The 27,831-nt window shown below is 46.6% G+C and overlaps 1 long non-coding RNA gene and 1 pseudogene across 1 annotated transcript in view; both read left to right on the forward strand.

The window, feature by feature from the left end:
- LOC144776461 (uncharacterized) overlaps nt 1-27,831 on the forward strand; it is a 255,002-nt gene that overhangs the window by 64,624 nt on the left and 162,547 nt on the right. The window lies entirely within an intron of this gene.
- On the forward strand, nt 20,544-21,876 carry LOC144819537 (xaa-Pro dipeptidase pseudogene; annotated as a pseudogene).

Consider the following 27,831-nt stretch of genomic DNA (forward strand, 5'->3'; position numbering starts at 1 on the left):
AGCATCGGGATTTTCCACCGGCAGTAGTCCTTTCCCTCGCGCCCCTCCGTTTAGCAGTCAGGTGGGGGCCGATCTCACCTCGTCCCCGTGGGTCCCTTTCTGGTCCTCAGGAATGAGCTCCGGTGGTGATCAGGAGCCGTCGGAAGGTCCGGGGTGTTGTTCTGCGTCACAGGGCCCAGTCGGCTGGTTGAATCCCCGACCTCAAGTGCCTCTCCATGCCGGCCTGAGATGTTCGGAGGCTGGGCAGACAGCGTACCTCTCCGTCGGGGCGGCCCGGAAGGAGCTGGCAGCCCCAAACTTCGTCAGACGAGAGATGGGTGCTCTGTGCACACTCGCTGTCGAACACAGAAGAAAACGGGCAATATTGACAGATAAATGGCCTGTGGTAGGGGAGCCTCTTACGGAGCTCGACCCAGGCACGTCCGCCACCATTGCGTGTTCAGCCACGCCCCCAAGATGCTATCCAGTTGATGTTGAATAATGGGTTAAGTTGGAGAATGGGCTTCCAAGCTAGGTTGTTGTCTTACCGCACAAACATACAATTAGCTACAGGTTACATATTGTTCCAGTTACTGTGTGGATGCTTGCCTGGTCCAAAGTTGTATCCTTGGTTGTTAGGGACGTGTCATACTGTTGAAGGAAATGTGTATTTTAATGCAGTATGAAACTGCATAGTAGGAATTAAAAATAAGTCAAACCAATCAAGGTGGAGATGTAGGTTGGCCAGCTAGCAACTATTTGATAACACCAAGACAATGTTTTTTTTATTGAATGGTATCGAAAATTCTGCTAACGCGGCAGTGATATGGGATGTTTATAGAGCAGCAATATGTGGCTGGATTATTTCACACAATATCACTCAGCGCAAAAAGAAGCACACAGAAATAGAGGTGCTGGAAACTGACATGTTACTGGAAGCTGTTTTCAAGGAATGGCTTGATTCAGTATAAACTTTGATAACTTAAATCTACAAGAAAACTTAAAGATCTCTATTATCAACAGAAATGTCTATGACTGGTATTCATGAGAAATAATATTATGAAAAGAGACAAGCACACTGAGAGGGAGAGGCTGTTAGCATGGACAACTGGAAATAAACACAATCAGTATATAATAGTGAGGTTGCAAGAACCCAAGATATGCATAATTCAGTGGCGGCAGCTACTTAACTTGGGTGGGGAGGCAGGGGGAGGAGAAGTCCAAGGTTAAATTAAAAAAAAAAAACCACTTACCTGCAGGCAGACCGCCACCTCTCGGTCCTCTTCGGATCATCAGTTGACTCCAGATCAGAGACCAGGAAGCAGGAAGGATACAGGCTTTCAGACTCCCCTAGCCAATCATGATGCTGCATCACAGATGACTGCACTAGATGATTGATCTGAGTGTCGTGGTCCGGCACTCAGAGAGGCACTGGGAGGCTATTCATGTTTTCCACCCAGGCTATGCAATACAGCCGGTGGACAACATGCTAAGTGCGCATAACTGTTTGGTCAGCCGAAGGCCACTGGCCAAATGGTCATGCGCACTTAAGAGAGTGCCCACTACTCCTCCCCATGTTCCTGTGACAGGCCAGCCCCGCACTGCCCCTACTCAGCTGAGCCACAACAGAAAAATAAAAGGATAATAACATTGTGTTATTAGCATTGTATTTTTCCTTTTTGAACTGCTTGCAGAGCAGTGGGACAACGCTCCTCAACCTTAGCAGATGAGCTGCTGCTGGCATAATTACAATTCAAGAAAGAGGAGCAGATCAAGGAGATCTTTCTGAGTTATCTGAAGATTTACAGTGCAGATTATCTCTTTGATTACTCTATAACTACCAATTAACTTACTTCTGTTAACGTAAAACATCTTGCATCAGAGGATTACATTACATCTAGGGACCAGAGTCAACAGAGGCAGCAGCATGCTCACTCTCCCTCGTGTCCTAGGAAGGTAACACAGTGCATTTTGGATCTACATCGCTCGGTGTATGGTGAGAAGTCTTATTTCATTCCACCCAACCAATGCCCGCCTTCCCACTGCCAAGGGAGGCAAGGAGGGCAGTTTCACATGTCTTGTAGATAGCCAGGTTAAGGAAATGAATGAAACGCATGGAAGCATGCAGGAAAGGAAGGGTGTCAAACAAAGGTTTATTGTTCTCATGCCAGCCATTTCTGGAAACTACCATTCTCTGGAAACAATTGTTGTTACATACCTTAAATCTACTCTTATCCAAGGTGGTTGTGTCACGACTGCCGGCTCCTCAGGATCAGGTTGATGCTCAAAGGGGTCCACCTCCTGATGTCCCTGCACTCTGACTAGCTATAAGCTTACAGAGTACAAAAGCGATCAAGCGAGGGATAGGTAAGGGTAGGAGCTGCAGTGGAAGGGACACCTGTAACAAAAGAAGGCACACAATTATACTTGCAATCTTCTCTCTACCCTCCTGTACTGTCTCACTAGATTATAATACAGTACCTGGCAACTGATCAGGAGATGAACCCTTTCTTCTATCTGAGATACTTCTCTCAAACACAAGGTCGACCTATGGTTCAAAAGACAACCGGTTATTCCTAGGGGACATACCTTTACAACTGTCATATATGTATTCACACTCAAATGGCATACATACCAGTCACTCTATTCCAAATAACCGATATAACTTAATGTCTTTTCAGCATTAATTTCCCTCTGGAAAATAGGCTTCCATAAAGTAAGATGATACTCCAAAAATAAAGCAAAGAATAAAGGCAAATAGTCAGCTACCCTAATAAATCTCACGGTGGAGATGTGCCCTGATAGTTAGTGAATTCATCAAAGTTAAATAAGAGATAAGCAACAACAAGCCAACCGAATGTTGGACTCTGCAACAGTATATGTTCAAAATCAGGTCTTTCCGGCTGCCGTAGAAGTTCTGGAATAACTCACTGTGACTTCCGTAATGATGCAATGCGGCTCCGTGAGTGGCTCTGCAGTAGAAGAAAAGAAATAAATATGTTGGACTGACGGGGCCAACCCGGGAGGGGGCAATCCAGCGTCTCCCAGCCCGTAGTAAGACACAGGATAACAAACACCGGCTCAAAACCTGATGAGGCTAGGAGGGGGCAATCCAGGGGCTCCCAGCCCGTATCTCAGGCATTAAGATCATACAGAGCTCTTGCGCTAATGCGTTCTCGGTCAGGCGAGCGGAACGAGAACAACAGGCTCTTTTCCTGTTCGGGCGTGGAGGGGGCAATCCAGCGTCTCCCAGCCCGAAACACAGAAAGATCAAACAAAGCTCGACGCCCATGCGCCAATGCGTTATTGCTCCGCCGAGCAATAACTCAAACTTCGACTCTGCATCCGCGGAGTCAAACGGCAACGTAGGACTTCAGAAGAATCCGCAGCGGCTCCACGGGGACAGGGCGTCCGCTGAACCGCAACACTCCAATAGACAAGAATCACGTGCGAGGACCCTCGTGCCTCGTGAGACTATATGCCTTCCTGGACCTCCCCTAGCGTTTAGCATTCTGGGAGTTGTAGTTTTTCCCAAGCAAGTGGCTATTCGGCAGGCACGTATGTCAGATCCTGACAGTACGCCCCCCCCTCCCCAGTGCCTCCTAGCACTCGGCTTCCCCGGGTTGCGAGAATAGAACAATCGAACCTCCCGCGGGGCTCCCATCAATCATCCTCCGATTGGTATCCTTTCCAGGAGACCAGGAACCACAACTGTCCTTGACGATACCTGGAATCCAGAATGCGGCGAACCTCATACTCCAATTGACCATCCTTCAGAATAGGCGGAACGGCTTTACACCGCGCCGTACCAGCGGGTTTCAACAGACTGCAGTGAAATACAGGATGTATTCTCATAGAAGCAGGCAGTTTTAGCTTGTACGCCACCGGATTGATTTTTCGGAGTATGACATAGAGACCAATGTAGCGAGGATGGAATATGCTGCGATAGCGGAAACGGATGTTTTTCGTTGACAGCCAGACTTTGTCGCCCACCCTGTACTGAGGACCATCTTGTCGATGTCGATCGGCCCATTTCTTGTAGGTAGTCTTTGCTTGGACCAGCGTCTTTTGGATCCAACGGTGTGTTGTCAGAAGAGCCTTCACATGTGCTGATACCGTGGGATGATTGTGCACTTCACTCGGGATTATTAAAGGCAGAGTGTTCGCATGAAAACCGGTGTTGACCTTGAATGGCGTTTCCCCTATGGAGCTGTGCCAGGCATTATTGTAGGACAGTTCCGCGAGCCATAACAGAGAAACCCAAGATTGAGCCGCTTCCTCAGTATAACACCTCAGGTGTTTTTTGAGTGTTTGGTTAAGCCGCTCGGTCTGTCCATCAGTTTGGGGATGGAAAGTGGTGGATAAGGCGTCTTCCACCTGGGGAGCTTTGCACCACATGTGCCAGAATCGCGCTACAAACTGCGGGCCTCGGTCCGAAACGATTACCCTTGGAATACCATGGATTCTTGCCACATGGGTCAATAACAACTGAGCAGTTTGGCTGGCAGTAGGTAAATTTTTGCAAGGGATGAAATGTCCCATTTTCGGCAAACGGTCAACCACAACCAGGATGGCATTGTATCCTTGATCTCTCGGGAGATCGACAATGAAGTCCACACTGATCGTGTGCCACGGACGAGACGGAGTGGGTAGCGGCATGCGTTTTCCTCGACTCTTGGACTGATCACCTTTTGCACGGGCACAGGTGTCGCATTGTGTGACCCAGCTCTCTACATCTTTCGACATGTTTTCCCACCAGAATTGACGTTTCATTAAATGCAACGTTTTCTTGTTTCCTGGATGACCTGCAAGCACATTGTTATGGCACCAATTGTACGCCTTCAAACGTAGAGGGTGTGTGGGCAAGTACAGCTTTCCATCGTGTAGAGGTACTCCATGTTTAAGGACTCAAAGCCTATTTTTTCCGGCCCATACTTGCCACTGGGCCTGACTCCGATCACTATGGACTTGCTTTATGAATTGTTCTGCAGTAACCGAGCATATTACTTTCTCAGGAGCTATGATGGCTCGTTGGACCTCCTGTTGTGGTACAGTGTTTTCCCCTTGTCTAGAGAGGGAATCTGCCTTCCTATTTTCTGAACCTGGACGGAAAGTGATTATGAAGTTGCGAAAAATAGCATCCACCTCATTTGTCGGTGTGAAAGGAAAACAAATTCATTCCATATGTCCCTACCCGATCTCTCAGATCTAGCAACCACCTTCTCTTGGTGGTGCCCCGTGCAAGAAAGGCCAGACACGGTGGCGAGGCTGCTGAGCGCCTCGATCGAGACGCTGTCCGGGGGGTAGGTGCAACGGCTTGGACCGCGGGCCGCCGAAGGTACCTTACCTTTTCCTACCGGTTCATCGGAAGCAGACTGCGAAGTACCTCAGGGAATCTTCTGGGGTCAAAAAAACTTCAGCAGGACAAATCGGCCTGCACTCCGGTATTACCGACCATAAAAGGTTGTATACCATATTGCAAGTTTCTGTTTTCATCACTGCTTTAAAATAATTTCTTCACTGTGTGGTACACTACACCGAGGTCCTGAGGAATTGCCATTATGGCAAGAAACATGTCGACCATACTAGAGGGTAGAAGCTAACTTGCTAGGATAGCTCCAGGGCAGTTAGCTCCCTTCCCACCCCCTTTTAACCAAGGAAGTCTACCACAAGAATAAAATAGGTTGTGAACTGACCTACCATTTTTAACTTTACCGTTCACATCACGACCACACTCCCCCGCCCTCTCACACGCATGCACCATATGGCCGGAACAAAAGATCTCCGATAAAGAGCTCCGGTTTCGGGAGCCCGTCAGACATTGCAGCGCCAGTCTGACGAGGAGCAGAACCCATATGATGAAGCATGACACCTAGCTTGCTGGGTGTGTGAGGGTTTTAGTTCCAACTAGGGGACTCCCCCCCTCTTCCTAGCACACACACCTCTACTCCTTCACTCTTCCCGGAGAACTTTGTACTCTCTTTGTGTTATTAAAAGCTGTATCTGTAACTGGACCATCACTGTGGAACAAGCTCCCTCTGTCTCTCAGACAATGTTCAGAACACCTAAAATTTAGAAGGCAGCTCAAAACCCTGCTGTTTAGAAACCAGATCTAGATCCATCTGATTCTACTCTTGCTCTGTCTTTGTTTCCTTACTCCCAGGCGCAGAGATACTCCTCCGGGAGTTTATTCAAGCGCGTTACAAACCCGCAAATAAATAAATAAATAAAGGTGACGAGCAGTCTTCATGAACTGTAAGTTCCTGTGATCTGAGTACACAGTGATTGGATGTTGTGTTCCCCAGAGATAATGCCTCCACTCCTGGAATGCCTTCCTGATGGCCAACAGCTCTTTTTCGGCTACAGTGTAGTTGGTTTCGGCAGGGTTTAGTTTTTTAGACAAAAAGGCCACGGGATGTAGTTGTCTCGTTTCTTTGTCTCTTTGAGATAAGACGGCCCCCACCGCAAAGTCAGATGCATCCGCCTCCACCACAAATGGTAGCTCCAACTGGGGATGTCTCAGAATCAGGGCAGTACTAAATGCCTTTTTCAATAGCTCAAAAGCTTCCATGGCTTCTGGAGTCCACACGAAAGGTACCCCCTTCCTCTGCAGTCTTGTAACGGGGGATGCCAACTGGGAGAACTGGGAGATAAATCTCCGATAATAGTTAGAGAAGCCAAGAAAACATTGTACGTCTTTCACACATTTAGGTACAGGCCATGTTTGAACCGCCTCAATCTTTCTTTCAGCCATACGGAAACCCCGGGGAGATAGAATGACCCCTAGAAATTCCACCACTGTAACGCTAAATTCGCATTTACTGAGTTTGCAGTAGAGACTGTTCTCTAACAATCTTCTCAGAATCAGGATGACGTGGCTGACGTGCTGACGTGCTGAGCTCTGGACTCAGAATAGACCAGGATGTCATTGATGTAAACTATGACAAACTGGTCTATGTAATCCTTCAACACGTCATTGAGAAAATACTGGAATGCCGCCGGGGAGTTACACAACCCGAACGGCATAACCAAGTATTCAAACAGCCCGTTTCTGGTTTTTAAACATCGTCTTCCACTCATCCCCCTCGCGAATCCTAACCAAGTGATAGGCCCCTTGGAGGTCCAACCGAGTATATATGCTGGCCTCCCTCACTTGATCCAGCAAGAAGGGAATGAGTGGAAGTGGGTAACGGTTCCTTACCGTCTGTTTGTTCAGCTGGCGGTAGTCGATGCAGGTTCGCAGTTCGCCATTGGCCTTTGCCATAAAAAACAGAGGCGAGGCTGCAGGAGACCTGGAAGGCCGCATGAACCCTATCGCACGGAAGTGTGCCAAGTACTCCTGTAGGTGTTTTGTTTCAGGCTCAGATAAGGCATACACTCTACAGGACGGAACTGTCGCTCCATCAATCAGATTTATACGGCAGTCATACTCACGATGAGGTGGTAGAACCTCTGCCTTGATTTCACTGAACACCTCCTTGTTTTCTTCATAGACAGATGGCAATTCAGTTTCTTTTTTGACTGCCGTGGCTATGTGAAGGATCTGAGCTAATGCTAGTGTGTGTGATGGAGGGTTAGTCATGCAAGTATTCTGGCATTCGTCAGAGAGGAAGCTAGCGGATTGAAGCCTCCAATCAATGGTGGGGTTGTGTAGTCCTAACCATGGTATCCCCAATATGATCTCATATTGAGGAGCTTCAATTATGTTCAACACAATGTTTTCCACATGATCTACTGGACTGCCTTTTAGTATCAACTCCACTACTTCAGTGCGCTCTGTAATAGGACCGGATTTCAATGGGGTACCGTCCACTACCAACACTGTCTCGGGTGTCGGATTGGAAACTCGCCCCAATCCCAGGTGCCGCACCAACCCATCGTCAATAAAGTTCCCAGTAGCTCCGGAATCTATCATACTCCATACAGAATGTTGTTGCTTATTGGTTTGCAGTATTGTGGAGAGTACGATGTTTGTAGCTACGTGTTTGGATTCAGTGGTCGCTAAGGACGTCAACCTCCATTCTTTCTCCTCTGACCCATTCCCTGTTGTACCAGACTCTTCGGTATGGCCCTGGTCTACTGCTGTGAGCGCTACCTTTTTTCCAGCATAAAAGGTTTTTGGTCTCTTTGGTTTCAGGGTACACTCCTTCACATAATGCCCTTTCTTGCCACAATACATGCAGAGTCCCTGAGTTCTGCGGCTCTCCCTTTCTGCCCTGGACAACGGGGACCTAATAGCACCTACATCCATAGGTTCGGGAGCGCTATCTCTCACTACCGGGGAAGGATGAGCCATTTGTCCCATGCCACCTGATGTTCTATCATGCCTCCTACGGTCTCCTCCCCTCTCCGCTAGCCTATGGTCTAGTCGCAAGGTGAGGTTTATCAAATCTACACACGTGGTAGGTTGGGGGTCGATTTGGGCCAACACATCTTGTATATCGTCAGACAGACCCTGATAATAAAGCGCCATTCTTTTTTCTTCCGGCCAGGCGGTTTCTGCGATCAGCCGGTTAAAAGTGGTCATGTAAGTAACCAGATCCTTCCTGCCTTGACGGAGCTCTAAGAGTTCCCGATCTGCACTGAGGATGGTGGCCCTTCGGTCGAACACCCGCTCAAGTTCCTTTTGGAAAGCCGACCAATCCGAAAGAAGGGGGTCATCGTTCCTGACGAAGGGTACTGCCCAGTTGGCCGCATCCCCAGACAGATATGAGATGGCAAATGCTACTCTGGACACATTCGTGGGGAACGAGGCAGGCCGGCAAGAGAAATGTAGAGTGATCTTCGTTAGGAAGGCCTGTATTTTATGAGGATCACCTGAGTATCTCTCTGGACTGGCTAATGGTATGGGAGGAGGGACTGTCACCTGGATTTGACGAGCCCCCGCTGACGCACCAAACGGATTACCCTGCTGTCTATCTAGTCTCTCCTTCAAAGCTGTTGTCTCAGCTTTTGAAGTAGCCAGTTCTTGTTGCACTAGGATTAAGGCCTGTAGTACATCATCTAATGTGGCCATTTTGAGGATCCGCCTGATCAGGAGGAGTAAACTTTCGTGGGCACGTGATTCTGTCACGACTGCCGGCTCCTTAGGATCAGGCTGATGCTCAAAGGGGTCCACCTCCTGATGTCCCTGCACTCTGACTAGCTATAAGCATAAAGTGTACAAAAGCAATCAAGCGAGGGATAGGTAAGGGTAGGAGCTGCAGTGGAAGGGACACCTGTAACAAAAGAAGGCACACATTAATACTTGCAATCTACTTTCTACCCTCCTGTACTGTCTCACTAGATTATAATACAGTACCTGGTAACTGATCAGGAGATTAACCCTTTCTTCTATCTGAGATACTTCTCTCAAACACAAGGTCGACCTATGGTTCAAAAGACAACTGGTTATTCCTAGGGGACATACCTTTACAACTGTCATATATGGATTCACACTCAAATGGCATACATACCAGTCACTCTATTTCAAATAACCGTTATAACTTAATGTCTTTTCAGCATTCATTTCTCTCTGGAAAATAGGCTTCCATAAAGTAAGATAATGCTCCAAAAATAAAGCAAAGAAGAAAGGCAAATAGTCAGCTACCCTAATAAATCTCACGGTGGAGATGTGCCCCGATAGTTAGTGAATTCATCAACGTTAAATAAGAGATAAGCAACAACAAGCCAACCGAATGTTGGACTCTGCAACAGTATAGGTTCAAAATCAGGTCTTACCGGCTGCCGTAGAGGTTCTGGAATAACTCACTGTGACTTCCATAATGATGCAATGCGGCTCCGTGAGTGGCTCCGCAGTAGAAGAAAAGAAATAAATATGTTGGACTGACGGGGCCAACCCGGGAGGGGCAATCCAGCGTCTCCCAGCCCGTAGTAAGACAAAGGATAACAAACACCGGCTCAAAACCTGATGAGGCTAGGAGGGGACTATCCAGCGGCTCCCAGCCCTTATCTCAGGCATTAAGATCATACAGCGCTCTTGCGCTAATTCGTTCTCGCTCAGCCGAGTGGAACGCGAACAACAGGCTCTTTTCCTGTTCGGGCGTGGAGGGGGCAATCCAGCGTCTCCCAGCTCAAAACACAGAAAGATCAAACAAAGCTTGACGCCCATGCGCCAATGCGTTCTTGCTCCGCCGAGCATTAACGCGAACTTCGACTCCGCATCCGCGGAGTCAAACGGCAATGTAGGACTTCAGAGGAATCTGCAGCGGCTCAGCGGGGACAGGACGTCTGCTGAACCGCAACACTCCAATGGACAAGAATCACGTGCGAGGCCCCCCGTGCCTCGCGAGACTATATACCTTCCTGGACGTTCCCTAGCGTTTAGCATTCTGGGAGTTGTAGTTTTTCCCAAGCAAGTGGATATTTTTCAGGCACGTATGTCAGATCCTGACAGGTTGCTTTCCTAATATTTTTGCCTGAAGATTCGAATCCAAAGATGGTGCCAACCACATTTTTTTTAATCTGATGTAATTTCTTACACCATCCATATGTAAGGAAGCTTTTGTCACAAAACAATATGTCACACCACATTTGTTCCCCTATTTTCTGTTGCAGTCATCACCTTCCTGGACACATTTGTGCCCTGATTTGTGGTCCATTTTTTCCAGTAGAAAAATGATTAGTCTTTGTTCTACAATCCTTATGTAGTTTTCTTTTTCTGCCATAAATTCGGTGTGATTTTGGTGCCTTTGCTGATCAACTATTTATCATCTGTTATCTTTCATCCATACATACCAATATTGGCATCAAGTTTTCATCTGAGCTTTGTGGTTTTTCTGTCTTATCCAAGATACTCTTCACATTGGGCATCTATACTTGTAGAAGGAGGCTTAGCTCTCCCCAACTTAAAGTTTTGTTATTAGATGTAAATTGCACACAATTCTACTTGAGTCCTTAAGGAACATTATGGTTGTGACCCCAGCAACTACAACTCAACCACCCTCCAGGACAACCTCGCCAACATCGGACTCCACCAACTCATCAACACACCTACTCACAGAGCAGGAGACACCCTCGACCCCATCTTTGCTGCAAGGAACAGCGTTCACTTCAGCCACACAACCCAACCACCATGGACTGACCACCACTGCGTGCACTTCGCTGTCAACAAACCCAACGCACCCAAACTAGCCCCCCACCACCACGAAGGAACTGGAGCTAGGTCACCGATGAACAACTGAACTCCACACTCACCTTACACAACAACTCCCGAGCGGCCAATGCAAACACCGCAGCCAGAGGACTCCACACGTGGATTTCCAACTGCGCAGACGAGCTCGCCTGCTACGCAACCCCGGCAAACAATGTCCCAAGAAGGTGGGCAGGGTCATCACTGAGCTCCAGGAAACCAGGCACACCTGCAGATGCTTGGAAAAGAACTGGAGGAACACCAAGACTACCAACAGCCATTCCATCTACAAGGACGCCATGACGCTTTACCACGACCAAATCAGAACTACCAAAAGAAACTTCATCTACAACAAAATCTCCACCAACTCCCCCAACCACAAGGAACTCTTCAGCGTCATTCGAGAATTTACCAACCCACGCAGTGAAGCCACAGACATCACCCCATCCCAAGACCTCTTCGACAAGCTTGGAACTTACTTCCACCTCAAGACAAGTTTGTCGACCACCCACAAGACACCACAGCCGTCACAGCCCCACCAAGACACCAGTCAGCCCACCATCTCCAACTGGACTCCAAGCACAACTGAGGACACCGCCACGACCATGAGAGGCATCCACTCGGTGGCCCCCACTGACTCCTGCCCCATTCACATCTACCACAGAGCCGCGGACAGCATCGCACCTGAACTGCAACACACCATCAATGCCACCTTCACAACAGGCACCTTCCCAGATGACTGGAAGCCTGCAGAAGTCCAGCCCCTGCTCAAGAAGCCCACAGCCAACCCCACCGACCTCAAAAACTACCAGCCCATCTTGCTACTCCCCTTCGCTGCCAAAATAGCAGAAAAAACAGTCAACAAGGACCTGACACGTTTTATCGAAGAGCACGCTGGCCTCGACCCATCCCAATCGGGATATCAAAGCAACCACAGCACCGAGACGACCCTACTCGCCACCACAGATGACATCTGCACCCTCCTGGACCAAGCCACTCCGCAGCCCTCATCCTCCTCGAACTGTCCGCGCCATTTGACACTGTCTATCACCGCACTCTAATCACTAGACTACACAACGCCAGCATACAAGGAACTTCCCTGCACTGGATCCGCTCATTCCCACCAGAAGAAGCCAGAGGATCAGGCTACCACCCTTCCTCTCCACTCCCACAAATTTCACCTGTGGAGTCCCACAGGTATCATCACTGAGCCCGACTCTCTTCAACATCTACATGGCCCCCCTCGCAGTCTTCGTCCGACAACACAGCCTCAACATTGTGTCCTACGCCGACGACACCCAGCTCATTCTCTCCCTCACCAGAGACCCCACCACCGCAAAACTCAACTTCCAGAAAGGAATGCAAGAAGTCGCAATCTGGATGAACAACAGCTGCCTAAAAGTCAACGCGGAGAAGACAGAATTCCTCGTCCTCTGTACCACCCCTTCAGCATGAGACAACACCTGGTGGCCCACAGCCCGCGGAAACCCCCCATCGCCATTAGACCATGCAAAAAAACTCGGCATCATACTCGACTCATCTCTCACCATGAACCGACAGGTCAACGCAGTCACCACAGGCTGCTTCAACACCCTCCGAATCTTGAGCAGGATTTTCAAATGGATCCCCACTGAGTCAAGGAAGACAGTCACCCACGCACTCATGACCAGCAGACTGGACTACGGCAACACACTCTACGCCGGCATCAACAAGTCCCTACTCCTCAAAGTACAGACCATACAGAACACTGCCCCCAGACTCGTCCTCGGCATCCCCCGACATGAACACATCAACCAACACTTGCAGAGACTCCACTGGCTCCCCGTGGAGAAGAGAGTCTCCTTCAACATCCTCACCCACGCCAACAAATGCCTACACAACAATGGACTCAAGTACCTCAATGACAGAATAAATTTCCACGCACCAAAAAGAAACCTATGATCGTTCAACCTCGCTCTGGCCGAAACCTCGCGCATCCAAAGAGCCAGAGCCGGAGGGAGATCATTCTCCCACATTGCAGCCAAGACCTGGAACGAGCTACCGGTAGACATCAGACTCGCCCCCTACCTGAACGCCTTCAGGAAGACCCTCAAGTCCTGGCTTTTCGGCTGAACGGAGCGCCTTGAGACCCTCACGGGTGAGGAGCGCACTGATAATTCCCTGATTGATTGATAATTCTAAATGGGATTATATGGTCCATTTAGAAGCCTTAATTTTTAGTATACCCAAATATCCAAAAAATAAGGTGGAGTATAAGCTACTTCAGGTATTTCATCAACGGAGGAACGCTGTGTGTCTACAAAACCTTTAATATTGGGGCCTATATATTAGACTTGAAGATTGTTGCTACTATTTCTATTCATTGATGTTGCAGCCATAAAAAGTTGGGGTGACATGGATATGATCTGCGGCGGAGGTTTTTTTAGAAGCCTAATTGCTATCATTTAGAATAGCAGAGCCTTCAATAATATACCAGAGTGGCTGGGACTATTTTTCATGCTAATGGTTACTTGCGCATTTGGGACCAAGCCACTCTTTGAGATAGCTAGGATACAGGATCTTACCGAGAAGGTGTTTGGTAGATCTTCTGCCTTTCAAGTTATCAAGCAATTGTGTAGTTTTCTTGATCAAAAACACCATTCACTACAGAAGAAAAAATCTTAGCAAAATCGAACTCCTAGCTTTATGAGGCCTACTTCGCTCAAAGTAGGGCTGAAAGAAAGGCATAGGCAAAATTATTTTCATCTCCACCCTTGTAGTCTACTCAATAATAACTCGTCTGTGGACATTCTCGTTAGCTTTGGAGTTTGATGTGGAGCAAGTTAAAATGAGGGAAGTTTGGAAATATTAATAGATGATGCCACTTCGAGTAGTTAGAAAAAATAGAATGATCTAGGAAAAGGATGATGAATTGGTGATGGAACGATCTTTATAAAGAAGAATAAATAATTGGGGTTAAAATATATATGACTGATAAGTGCTGTCTTGATTTGTTTGTATTTATTATTAATATTATTTGTAATATTTTGAGATTTGTACTATATTCTTCAGTAAAAAATTAAAAAAAAGACTTCTGAACCTTTTTCTTAAATATTTAGTTGAACCTTGTACGACTCAAGTAGTCACAGGATACGTTTTGTGAATGGCTTTCAACTTCTATTGAATGTAACTGGGAATTTAGAGTGAGGATCATTGGGTAACCTATTTGTGACAAGTAGATGTAAAACGTATTACAATTTGTGCATAGTTTCAGACTGAACAAGGTAGGCCTTGTAACCAGAGAGCAGACAGTGTTTCTGTTCAGTTATGCTAATGTGTGCATAATATGCTTAAATTACATTTCTGTTTGATGCTAGTTGGAAATTTCTGGTTATGACAGAGCGAGGGAGTTCACCATTTATTTACAGAATGTTCTCTGTGAACAACGGTAAATTCAGTATAAATAATAGGTGTAACCTAAACCTTTGAACTGCAATCTCAATTTGAATCAGCTTCAGAAGGCCGAGAAAGTGCCCCATGTCTATTATTTTTACAAAATAGAGCACAGCGCCACATTGGGTGTATATGGAAAGATAACATTGCCAGTGAGCTAGAAGACTGGGGGTTGTTGGCGCAACTGTAGGGTGAGATTTTCTGCTGTTGAAAAAATCTCTACTTTATATGTCCTAGTTATAGGGTTTATGCAGTTTGAGTGGAGCAGAATTCATCTTGTGTGTGTTTGAGGTTTTGAATGGATATTTGATTTGGGGTGCGCTATGATGACATCAGCTTGATAGATGGGAACCTGCAATGTCTTCTTTAGAATATGAAGTGTGACGCTGCTGTGTGGCTGAATTCTTGGCAGCTCTGCTGTAGCAGGAAGGAGCAGGTCAGGCATGGCAGGTTAATACTGACATTTATCCTGTGAGAATGTCCGACTTTGAAGATCCCAGGGTTTTATTTGTTTAAATTATTAGCTGGGGCCCTCCCAAAGCTGCTAATCAAGGGGGCCCAGATTTCGGCCTGAACTAATGAAAGTATTCCTTGTTTTCTAGTGAAGAGAACAGACACTGGAAATACAGAATCACAAATGTACTGTCAGGATACCCTTGGGTACTACTGGAAATGGAAAGTCAAGTGGCAGATTTTCCATTACGCTCACATAATTCATATAATTATCGGAATTTCACATTATGAAAATTACATGAAATGTCGGAAATTACGGCAGCATGACATTTCACACCCTTTTATGCTGCAGGGGACTGATTCAAGCAGAGACATTCTCTTGTGGGACACAGGATTGAGCAAAGCATTTGTCACGAGACAGGTTTTCCTTGAACCTGTCTGATTTGCTAAGGCTTTGTGTCGGCGCATAGGGACACACCAGTAATGGAAAATGATGAATGTTATTTCCTATCCAGAAAAAAAGTTGTTTTGGCCTGGAAAGCTGCCCTTTTCTCTTCACAATACCACTTTGTGTTGCATTGCACAGCTTAGCGTCAAAGGGGCAGGACAGCAATAATCACCCTTAGGGTTTGATGCAAAGCTGCATCTGCTAAGATAGCCCAACTGGGGTTTGCTTCAAAAACTACCACCTATAAAACAAGGGGGAATGTCCACTTCCAAAACAAGCTATCAAAGATCTCACTTCCAATAAAAACAAATGGAAATGTATACTCAACTGCGATATTTCTCTTTATTATTGCATTAATGGTGCAGTAACTTTTGTTTTATTCAGATCAAGATTGATTATTTTATTAAACTGGTGTGGTGTCCTTTTGTAGTGTTTTTTCTGTGTTAAACTGTGTGTAGTAACACATGTTTACACAATGCCTCTGAGATAAGCCTGAATGATCATGCCAAGTTACCAAGGGGGTGAGCAGGGGTTATTTTAGCTGTGTAATCCCATGCCCTAACTAAACAAGGGTCCATACTTGGACAGGGTGCAAGCCACTGCCAACTAGAGACCCTCATTTGTTACTTAGGTGGTCAGCGGTGTAGATAGGACTTGTGTTTGTACTTTACAAACAATGATTGTTTTACACTACAGCCAGATCGCATTACGTACCAGCATTCCGTTTTTTTCCTTATTTTTCAATTGGTCATTTTAGGTCGAGCATTGCTGCGCGAATGCGTTGCTCTGCGAGGCATGCTGTATCTTCTCTATGGCATTGATGCTCCCCTTGCATGCTCTTTGTTTTTGATTGGTTCCTTTCAACACCTTTTTAAATCCAATTGTTTTGTGTGGGAAATGGTTCACATTAGTCCCTCCTTTCATGGTTTGGTTCACGCTCATGGCGACTGCTCCTTTTACATGTTTCATCACTCCGAGGGGCATTTTGGTTACTTTGGTGAGATATTTTCTTACTTTGCCTTACCTCAGGATTTTGGTTTGTTGATTTTTGGGGTTTGTAAAAACCACTGCGCTTAAACCCATGTGTTTTTTGCTATGCCATCCTATTCACCGTCGCCCCACACCGGTTCAGCTCCTATCACTGCCACTTTTAGTATGGCACGGTGGCAGCTTCCTGCTCCCATTCATCATCTCCCACATACCTCCAATGGATACGTTAGCCGCCATGTCTCCAGGGCTCCAGGAGTAAGAGGGGTTGAGGGACCATTTTATAGCATAGAAGAGCCCAGCACAATATGAAGCATTATTGTGGGATTAGCCTGGCTTTCAGCTGATGTGGACACATTGACAGTGATGACACTTGCTAATGCACCACCGGCACTGCTCTACAGGAAGGAGAAGTACTGAAAGTGGGTACCCGTGAAACGGTGTTAAGCAAGTGCTCAGGTGCCATCGGCTGAAATCGCGACATCTTTTCAGTACTATAGCACAGAATTTTCTCTGACTGTGTTAACACTGTTCTCACGAGCAGTGACAATTTTCACTAAAAACCAGCAGCGGTGCGTCCATTGGGGCGTAGGGGCGTAGCCCCACCAGCCACCATGGACGCACCGTCCGTATCTAAATAAAATACATTACACGCTGTCGCTGAACAATCAGCCGCCGGGAATTGCCAGGGGGGGTGGCCTGCTGCAGCTTGAGTGACAGTCCACACACTCAGGCTGCAGCAGACGTAGTGCGCAGTCTGGGGAACTTACAGTGCTCATGCTTGGGAAAGTTGGCAACTTTCTCAAGCATGCGCACTGTAAGTTCCCCAGCGGGACCCAGGGGTGCTTGTTCTTTGCCTGCCACAGTGCCACAGCCCGGGTCTCCAAAGGGCGACAGGGCGAGGGCAAAATGTGCCCCCCTAGCCAGGATTGGCTGGTCCACCGGCGCAGCATCCCATTGGATGCCGCGCGTGGGGGTGGCCTGGCATTCGTGATTTGTTGCTGCTGAGTCATAGAGGCGGGAAGTCCAAGGAAGGGGGAAGCCAGAGGTGTTCGGGACGGGGTCGAGAAAGGAAGGCAGTCCTCAGACAGCGCAGAAACCGGCAGCCAGGTACCGAAGGAAATGGTTCGTTTTGTGCAGCACAGTAAAAGTACATTGAATAGAGCCCACGCCTCTTATAATAGATGCTGTTTGTTTTCTATGTAAAATCATTGTAGCGTGCAAACTGTGAGCCAGTAAACGGAGAATATCTTGCTATACTTATACTATGGGAATTATCTGGAAGTGTCCCATTGTTGCCGTAGTAGTAAATGCGCGAACGTGCGTTTATAAGTACTGTTGCTGTAATTTGTAAATCATGTGTGATTGAGTTCTGTTTATAGTGTGTGTGACGCCACTCGAGGAGGGCTCGTGTGAGTAGCGTGTTAACGTCTGTGCAAGGGCTCGAAATCCCACAGTAAAAGTAGATAGAGGCGGGTGATGGCTTTGCAATGTCGCGCTCATCGTTTATTTAATTATATTTTATTTATAAAGCCCCTGATTCTCAAAGCCTTCTAGGGGCCAAAAGGCGCCTAATAAACATGCCACGCACAGCGCTGTAGGCTGAGGGGCTGGGAGTGGGACCCCCCACGCTGAGCTGCTTGGGTACCACCAGACTAGAAGCCATGATTGCAATAGCGAAGATTCCACATTGGGCTGCAGCAAAGCAATCTGGAGGGAATGACTCTGGCCAAATCCTAGCTGGGTCTAAGAAGGGACCCTGAATGTAATAGCTCAACCTCTGGGTAACTCCTTCCCGTGCCTAGCTGATGTGACAGCTCAGACTCCCTGGGACCTGTATCCACGAAAACTACTGTCACAGTGTCCACACGCCTCTTCCTGGGAACTGATCCAATGCACTGTCTACACTTTTTGTGAAAAAGAAACTCCGCATTTCACCTGGGCTACCCCTAAGAAACCTGATCTCATAATCAGAGCCACTGGAATTATGCGGCAGGGTTCACACAATTATCAGGATACCCTCGAGGGTAAATGTGCGCACTACATATGCTCATAGCATCCAGCAAGAAAAGGCAAAATATGTGGCTCAATGCAGCACATTTTGTGATACAATTAATTCAATATTTTGGCATTTTTACACATTAACAAAGACTGGGCAAATATTTCACCTCATTAGTACCAAATGAACTCCGAAATATAGCAGTAAGCAACTGAATGGTGACCTCAACCTTTGCAAAGGGCATTCCACTTCATGGCAACACGTGTCACGCGTTCGTAACCACTAGGACCACCACCCTTGTAGAATGAGCATCCTAGCCTACTAACCGGTGCCCTGCGTACATTGGGTAGCACCCTCAGATACAGAGCATCACCACAGCACACTGAAGAGCATTTTAATATTATTGACATCACCATGGTATTTTTAAGCAGTGCTGTTAAACTAATATAAGTTCTCTGATATCCACAAGATAATTTTTGACAGCAACTTCCAATATTTGAAAAGAGCCCGGGTGGTTGTGGCTATACAAGTGAATTCTGTTTAGCGCTCTGGTGTTATTAGTAGTGCCCTGGAATATTTTTAAGTTACTTCAAGGTAAGAAGCAGCAGTATCATAGCATATGATGGCAACATTCAGATACCTGAAGCCAGCTTATTTTAGGATATTTTAATTTCCGGCATACAAAATCTGATAAGAAGTTCAGTTGCACTGCAACCATGATGTGTCTTAAATTAAATTAGGCCTAGGCAATGGTGGCTAAAGAGTGCAGACTTGCCCCATTTCTCGACCTTGATGATTTAGTGGTCCAGGATGTCCAACTGGAGGGACATCTTGAAGCAGGAGATTGCCCGTGCCTGTTGCCCTCCTGCAGTACCCAGGTAAGGATGCAAGGAATAAATGTAGAGGATTATCTACTGAGGGATAGGACAGCAGCGGTGCGTCCATTGGGGCGTAGGGACGTATCACCCTGTGCTTCTGGTGCCCTCTGCCTGTCCGACTCTATGCCACAGCACCCTGCTCCCTGTCTCTACTCTCTGCCCCCCTTCCCCCCGCTCTCACCCCGTGTTTCCAGTACCTTCTGCCTGCTTAGCTCTCTATGCCACAGCACCCTGCCTCTACTCTCTGCACCCCTGCTCTCACTTTTTAGTTATGTTTTATATTATTGTATGTGAAAGTTTTAACACATTTATTAGAACTTTCACATGCAATAATAAAAAACATAACTAAAAACTTAAAAGATCCCGGAGGCGAGACCTATTGGCTATGCCAATGCTTGTTCCACTTAGGGAATCCTCAGCGACTGAAATGGCTTTAGGCAAAAGAATGCAGCAGAACCACTTGTGACCTCTTTTGCAGCCCAGCCAAAAAACACAGTGCTAGCTGCAGACTTTTCTGTCAGAGAGCCTTATTGGGTCTTGTCAGTGCTCCTTAAATTCCTTTGTGTTTATGTATTATGTGCGCTGTGTGACTAACTATTCTGGTTGGCATAAAGGTGCCTAAAATTTGATGTCAAAATCACGGATATGATTTCTGAAAACAGACAAAGTAAACATTTTGCAAAAGGGGTTCCTCATTGAACCCACACTCTACCCTATCCTTTCCAAGACCTCCAGATGCCTTAACCCTCTCATCTTTTCCACTCGGGAACATTGCAGATTCTACTAGGTAGTAAATTCAGCCTGCTGATGTCAAATGTCTCCTGTAATCAATGTATTGAATCATGGACTACTGTGAGGGTCGCAGAATACACAGCGCTTTACCCTCCACAACAAGTTAGATGCTCCAAGAAGGTTGTAATTTGGGCTAAGCAGGATATATTCTGAAATTTGCTTTTCATAGTGGTATATGACACCAACTGTGTAACAAATAAGTTCTCCATTCGGGTATCAGTACCCAGCCATTGCAGTGCGAGAAACTCCATTTCCCCGAAAGTTTTCAGAGCAGTGTAAAAAAAATGCAACAAATAAGTTTCCTTTGCCTGCCAAATGAAACTTCCAGGCAGTAATTGTGTGATTACAGCATTCATGTTGCTGGCTGTGATTAACTGTTGAGTCTCGTTAAGCACCGCTGTGGATACGAAGATAGGGGCACCGAGTTTGGCATGAGATGCAACCATGTGTAGAGGACCATACTTTTGGCTGGGGAATGAAACCCATAAGGTTCCAGTTGCGCTCTTTGCACGAAACAGAAACCGGCTTCTAGCAAGACTGAGAGCGAACAAAGATGTACAGAAGAATTCCATTGTTATGCTGCAAGGAGGGGAAGAGACCCAAAGATACTGCACAGATACTGGGATTATTTTTCGCCAGGAGTCTTTCTTTCATTGGACCTTTGGAGTAACAGAAGCAGACTGCTTCGGTGCTATTGATGTCGAAACAGGAAAATCGTTACTTTTTGTTCCCAAACTCCCCGAGAGCTATGCAGTCTGGATGGGAAAGATTGAAAGATTCACCCACGGGATTATTTCAAAAAGAAGTATGAAGTGGATGAAGTGCACTATACAGTTGAGATTTCCAGTGTCCTGGCATCAAGGAACCCGTCCGTTCTTCTTACTCTGCGTGGCATTAATACCGATAGTGGAAATGTCTGCAAAGAAGCTTCATTTGAAGGAATTAGCCAATTTCAAGTGAACAATAAAATTCTTCATCCAGAAATAGTGGAGTGCCGTGTAATTAAGACCGACTTGGAGTTGGAAGTCTTGCGCTACAGTAACAGGATCTCCAGCGAGGCCCATAAAGAGGTTATGAAAGCGGCTAAACTGGGGATGAAAGAGTACGAATTGGAAAGCCTGTTCCTGCATTATTGCTATAAACGTGGAGGCATGCGGCACACGTCATACACTTGCATATGTGGCAGTGGAGACAACTCATCCATTTTGCATTACGGGCATGCTGGAGCCCCAAATGACAAGACCGCTGTTGATGGCGATTTGTGCTTGTTTGATATGGGAGGAGAATATCACTGCTATGGGTCAGACATCACCTGCACGTTCCCTGCGAATGGAAAATTCACTCCTGATCAGAAGGCCATCTATGAAGCTGTGCTTCATTCATCATGTGCTGTCATGAAGGCAGTAAAACCAGGTGTTGCCTGGCCAGATATGCATCGTCTAGCAGACAGAGTTCATCTGGAAGCACTGACCAAAATTGGCATTTTGAAAGGCAACGTGGATGACTGGTGAAAGTTCATCTGGGTGCAATATTTATGCCACATGGTCTGGGACATTTTCTTGGCATTGACATGCATGATGTTGGAGGCTACCCAGAGGGAGTTGAACGGAGTACGGAGCCTGGTCTCAAAAGCTTGCGTACTGGACGGATTCTTCAGGAAGGCATGGTGCTAACAATTGAACCAGGAATTTACTTTATTGATCACTTGCTCGACCAAGCACTGGCAGACCCCGCACAATCCCATTGCCAGTGTAAAGTTCTAAACTTGCTAGATTGATTCAGACATTGGCTCTGAGCAGCCGTCTGTGTCTGGCGTTTCTTGCAGAGCTACAGTGTTGTGAAGAAAACTTCTCCTATGCACAGCCTTTCAGCAACCTCTGAAATGCAAGAGCGCATGAATTGGTGAAATGCAAATGCTGATTTTTACAATGTGAACATTACTGAATATCTGTTTTTATAAGATGATCATCCCTCTAAGGTGATTCAGATATAAACTATGCATTCTGTGTAACTGCTTTCTTTGATTAACTGTCGATAATCACGTTCATCTGGATAGGCTGCTTCTGCTGATAGCACTCATAACGTTGTTGGAGGAGTTATTGCTGTGTGGGTTATGTGACGCGTTTGCAAAAAGGCATGAATTGTTATTTGTTATTATTATCATGTATGTGTTGACTTTGAGAGAAGGCGTCCAGTGTAGTTCACATGAAAGCTGAGTTTGATAGCTGCGCCGATGGTAGCAGAAGGATCAATTTTGCATTTTTTACAGGTTTCTCAAAATGTAGATCACTTGAATATTAGGATCATGGCGGTTCTGCAACTTTTCAACTAACTTATTTCTAGTCCACCTCTGTAGCCAGATCTTCCAGTTTTAAAGAACGTTGCTTGATTTCTGCCACTGCCAAGCCTATGCGTCACTGTCAGAGGCTTAATGCCCTGGACGTCTCTGGCAAAGTTCAAGTGACACTGCGAGCTCTGAAGGTTAGAGGTCACTTGCAACATTCAGACAAGGTCTCTGCATCACTAGTTTGTTTCACACCTATAGGCAAGACCACCAGAATTATGCGATTCTGTTGCCGCAGCGTTTTCTGCGTTAATCGGGGATTAGTAAGGTTAAATATTTGCCTTAACGCCGTTACCATGTGTAAAACTGTCAAAGTTATGAAGTAATACTATCAGAGTGTGGCACATTACACTGCACAATTTGACTTTTCTTGATGCATAATCTAGCCAACCCTGCCACATACTTTGGTCCTTCCCTGCCGCATAATTCCAGTGGCCTTGTCTCTAGGTGTTGCAGTATTACTTAGATTTAAGACAAGTAAAACTATCCAGTAGTAGTCTGTGGCCATGCCCTCTCTGCCCCTCCCACCAACACATCTCCAAAACAGCGATGGTCTGTGGTCTAAAGCATTTATGTCATAGCTCTCTGTTGGACTCCATGATCACATGTTCCAATCCTAGCTTGCCCACTTAGCCTTTCATTTTTCTAAGGTCGATAAAATAAATACCGTTGAGTTGGATAACAAGAGCATCCGCTTTTCCGCGTTAAGATAGCCATCGGTGAAAGTATGTTTTACCTAAGCATGCGTTATATACCTTGTTTTATTTACGGGTACATCACAACTTTAGGTACACATGTATGCATGTCATTCAGGAACACTAAGCTTCCCGGCTTATAGGAAGAGTAACGCTGCTTTTGTCGCAGGACCTCACAGCTCCATCAAGTTTCTTGCCCATGTTTATGAAGCGACGTGTTTCAGAGTGTTGAAGTTATGCAAAGGGTGATGGGGCAGGAAATATGTTTTAGAACTCCCTCAGGGGGAGCTCTCCCTCGAAGCCGGTCTGGGGCATATTTTCTTTTTCTGGCTACTCCCTTGTTTACATCAAATATTTTTACTCTGTAATAATATCCCTGTACGTGCTTAATGTACTTAAAAAGGCAGCCTAGTGCATGACTTGTAACATATTAGAATGCATCATGTGTGATGTTTCAGAGGATTTTTATGCCCTTAGAGAGGCAAGCTGCCGCGCATAACTATTAGAAGATATCCATGAGCTGAATAATGGTGTTTAAATTACCAACAATGTCCATGAAGTCTTCCTACACACTCCTTTCACATTTCCATTTTATATTTAAAATGCATTACCTTAATCAGTCCAGTTTGCACCTTAGGCAAGACATCATGGCTCACATTAGAGACTTTTACAAGTGTGAATGTATGAAGCTCTGTGGTTATACTGAATATGCAGCTACCTATGTTATGCCATCTATTAATGTAATAACTGCACTTTCACAATTGCTTTATTAACCTTCCTGCTTTCTCAAATTTGCTTGAAAATGCACGATTTTTCTTCGTTTTTTTCAAAATTTTCTTGGGGGGGGTTATCCCCCCAAACCCCCCTTTTGGGGTTCGGGCTCGCTCGCTGCGCTCGCTCGCTGCGGTGCTCTATGCAAATCACTTTGCGCCCCACCACTTTCAAATGTCACCCACCGCCCCTGCTAAAAACTAGATTTGAGGATGGCTGCTTTGCTCAGCAAACAACCTTTCTCCACTCAGGCAATTGTCCACTTTCCGTAGGTGAAATTGACAGAGTGCTTCCAGGTCTTTCTAATCTGTACAACATGTAGCAGATTAGTATTAAAGATACTAATCACAACGCCTTTTAAACAAGCAGTTTAATGTATGACAGTATTAAAAATGCCTCTAGGTTGTTTTTCAGTTAGGTGTAATATTTATTAGGCATAGCTTTCAAGTGTCTGTCATTGTGAAAGTGTGACCTTTATTTGTAATGCCGAAAGTAAATAATAGATTTTTAATACCCTGTTCTGCAGAGCAATCACCCCAAGGCTTATGTGTTTTTTTTGGACTTGATTTTTCAACCGTTGGGCTTAAGCCCCTATCTTGAATACCTGCACTTGTAGTTATAATTTTAAACCTCCTTGCATGCTTAGTGAAGACTCTGTAGAGAATGAAATACTTGGTTTTTCCCATAGGCAAACAGTCAGGGGCTTTATTTGTGGGGCAGGCATTTATTTGAGAAGCTTATTGTTATGGAAAACAATCAGAAAAATGTGTATTCCATAATTCCGAAATGTACAACATGCTCGTCAGATTACCTGCTCTGCAAGTGCATATTTTACAAAAACAGACAAATGTGTAGCGCATCATGCAGAGGGCACAGCAAGCAGTTGCATTTCAAAGTTTCTTTCTGCACACATCTGCTAGCAGTAGGCACATGTGTTCCAAATAGAAATCAGAACATGACAGACCAATAATTAAATGTAATTGTATGTTTCTTTGATTTGGAAGGACTCAATTTAGTGATCCAACTGGGCATGTTCTCGAACTTTGTGTTCTGTTGCTGCAGTCTGTGCAGACTCTAGTATTGCCGATGTCTTTCTTACGTTTCTTAATTCTTAGCACCCAGGATAATGTACTGCATAGCTTAAAAAATTATAAGGTTCCAAGGGCGAGACCGATTGCACTGCAAATGGTTGTTCAAATTGTACTCCTGCTTTATCTTGATCAAATTGGAACTCTTTATGGTTGTTGCATCTGGGAAACCTTGACAGAATAGAAATTAATTTCTGGCACCTAGATATCAATATGATGAAGGAGCTGAAGGGTTTCTGCTTGGAGAGGGGCTGGCTGTGAAGAGGAGATCCCCAAGCAGGGTCGGATTTATATCGCGGGCACTCTGGAAATGGCCAAAGGGCCGGTAGCCGAGTTCCAGCTGTGGGCTGCTTTTTTGGGCAGCCTGGGGGCTGTCTGTGCTGTTAGGATGCTGCCAGCGGCCCAGTGGGTGCCTGCGTGGCCTTTCTAGAGGCAGATCGTGGAGGTATCACTCCCTTTCTCTCGCTGGGCCGGCCCATTAATGTATGCTCATTGAACCAGGGCAGGGGGGCCTGAGCAGAAGAGCATTCATGTGTGGCTCAGCAGTGTGAACTAATCTGTGCATTTTTTAAAATCTAAGTGAAGTTAATAAAATATGCCCCCACCCCTTTTTTTTCCATAAAACTTCGCTGAAGCAGTGTCTTGCGGGAAGGCAATACGCAAATGTGGGCCACTTTTTTTTGGTGTGCCCGGGCTGATTTTTTATCCCAATCCAACCCTGTCCCCAAGGCGGGTTCTTGAGGCAGCCCTGTTTTGTTATGAGGAAGCATGCTGGGTATCAACATTATTAGATGATTCTGAGAAGGAATCTGAAGGGGAGGAACCCCAGCCAGAGGCCCAAGAGAGCAGTGGCCCTTAGATGGATGCCAAGGAGTAGAAAAATTATTTTGCAGAGGCTCCAGAGGAGAGAGGGGAGCCTACAGAAAGGGAGTCCCCGGCTAGAAATACTGCTGACAGCAGTGTTTGCTCTCTAGGCCTGTCTCTGGAGCTTAGACAGAGAGCCAGGAAGCTTGAGTTAGAGCTTATGAAATTCCAGTTGGAGCAGGAAAGAGAGAATGTTTTGGAGATGGAAAGAAGAAAAATGCTTTTTTGCTCATGAGCTGAAGTTGGTCCAGGTCAGATGGTGACAGTGAACATGTAATGTCCAGTACTGCAGAAAAGGTTTACATACCAAGAGACTTGGTGCCTGACTTCAAGGAGGGGTAGTGGCATGTACCAGGGGGTTCAGGTTTATGAGGTAGCTCCAGAGGTGCACAGGGCCCTTGAGGTGGATTGGGTAACTGGCACAGGGAGTCATATTCCTAGTGGTGGGAGGGACACTCTACTGACTCTAGAAGAGAGCGGCAGGGAGATGGGTCCCCCATGGTAGAAGCCCTGATAAGGAAGTATGAAGACAAATAGGAAGAGTGTGATTGAGTTTCAGGGACAGTCAGATACTATATCACCAGTCTCAGGAGGATAATGTGGTGCGTAGTATGGTTAACACATGTGAGCGGCTGTACAATTTGAGTGCTGGAGGGCATATGTTCAGTTATGGTTTTCCAGAGCTGTGCCAACACCCGGTGGAGTGTGAGTTCTCTGACCCCAGGAAGCTTGCACTGGAGACAACCCTTTTAGTGGATGCCAGAGGGTCTGAAGAGGCTTTTGGGAGTGATCTACAAGGGGGTGGCTCAGGTTTTCCACAACCAAGAGAGGTGGGGGAGGTTCACTTCTCACACTTCTCAGGATAGGAGGAGAGGTGGGAGTGGGCAGAGACCCAGGTTGCCCAAAACCCAGTCCCAGAGTCTGGACGATTCCCAGAGGTAACACCAAGGGGGGGGGGCTTAGTCTGTACGGGGAGGTCCCCAATAGTGTCAGGAGAGCTGGAGGGGGGTGTCTGTCACAGTGTTCCACCAGTTCTGGTGTCTGGCAGCATCACTCCAGAATGGAAGGTCCAGATGGAGTGGTGAAAGGGGAGACAGTCCCTAGGGGAGGACCAGTGGGTCAGGGTGTGCCAGCTTCGAGGTCAGAGCACCCCAGGACTGACTTCACAGTTAGTGTTTCCTTTGGGGGGTGGTGAATGCATTCCCCCAGAAGTCCTGGCTTGCTAGGCACCTTCTCAGCCTAAGGGTACAGACCCTGGGTTGGGGGATCAGTTGCAGGTTAGCACCCCTAAACCGGTGGAAGAATTGTGCAGGACACTTGTCACAACTGCCCTGGTAGTTCTAGAGTCTTGGACTACCTCTCACACAGCGGAAGGTACAGGACCCCAGAAGGAAGGACCGGGTGTGGGAGAGCCCACTTCCATCTCCTGGTCAGCCTCAGGGTACAAACCTTGGGCTGGAGTACCAGTCTCAGGTTACCACCCCTGAACTGGTGAGAGGGAGAGTGGACAAAGGTTGCCTGTCAGTCAGAGCTACCACCCCCTACTCTTAGAGACCACAAAGGTTAGAGAGCCCTGAAAGTCCAGGGGCCTGGATTTCATCCCTGACAGTTGTCAGTATCCACTTTGAATTGCTGTCCTAGTGCACAGAGTTGCCCTTGGGTTGGGGACAGGTCTCCCACCCTGGGGGTGGGATGGGCCACACCACTGTGTTGACCTTGGTGGTACTGTCTCCGGACTGGGAAACACCTGTGTGCAAAGTAAGGTTAGGTGCTCCACAGATGGGATCTGCAGGTGAGGAGAAGGATTCCCCATTGGCTAGCTTAGTGGGCCCTGAGAGTATGGACAGAAGGATCCAACTGGGTTCAGAGAGGCATAGGACTGGAATGTGCCCCTGCTGTTGGAGGCAAGGGTCCAGGTTCTATCACCCCAAGCAGGGATGTCCTTCAGGTATTGATTAGTCTACCCTGGT

The sequence above is a fragment of the Lissotriton helveticus genome, chromosome 1_1 (genome assembly GCF_964261635.1).
Source record: "Lissotriton helveticus chromosome 1_1, aLisHel1.1, whole genome shotgun sequence".
NCBI classification, from domain to species: domain Eukaryota; kingdom Metazoa; phylum Chordata; class Amphibia; order Caudata; family Salamandridae; genus Lissotriton; species Lissotriton helveticus.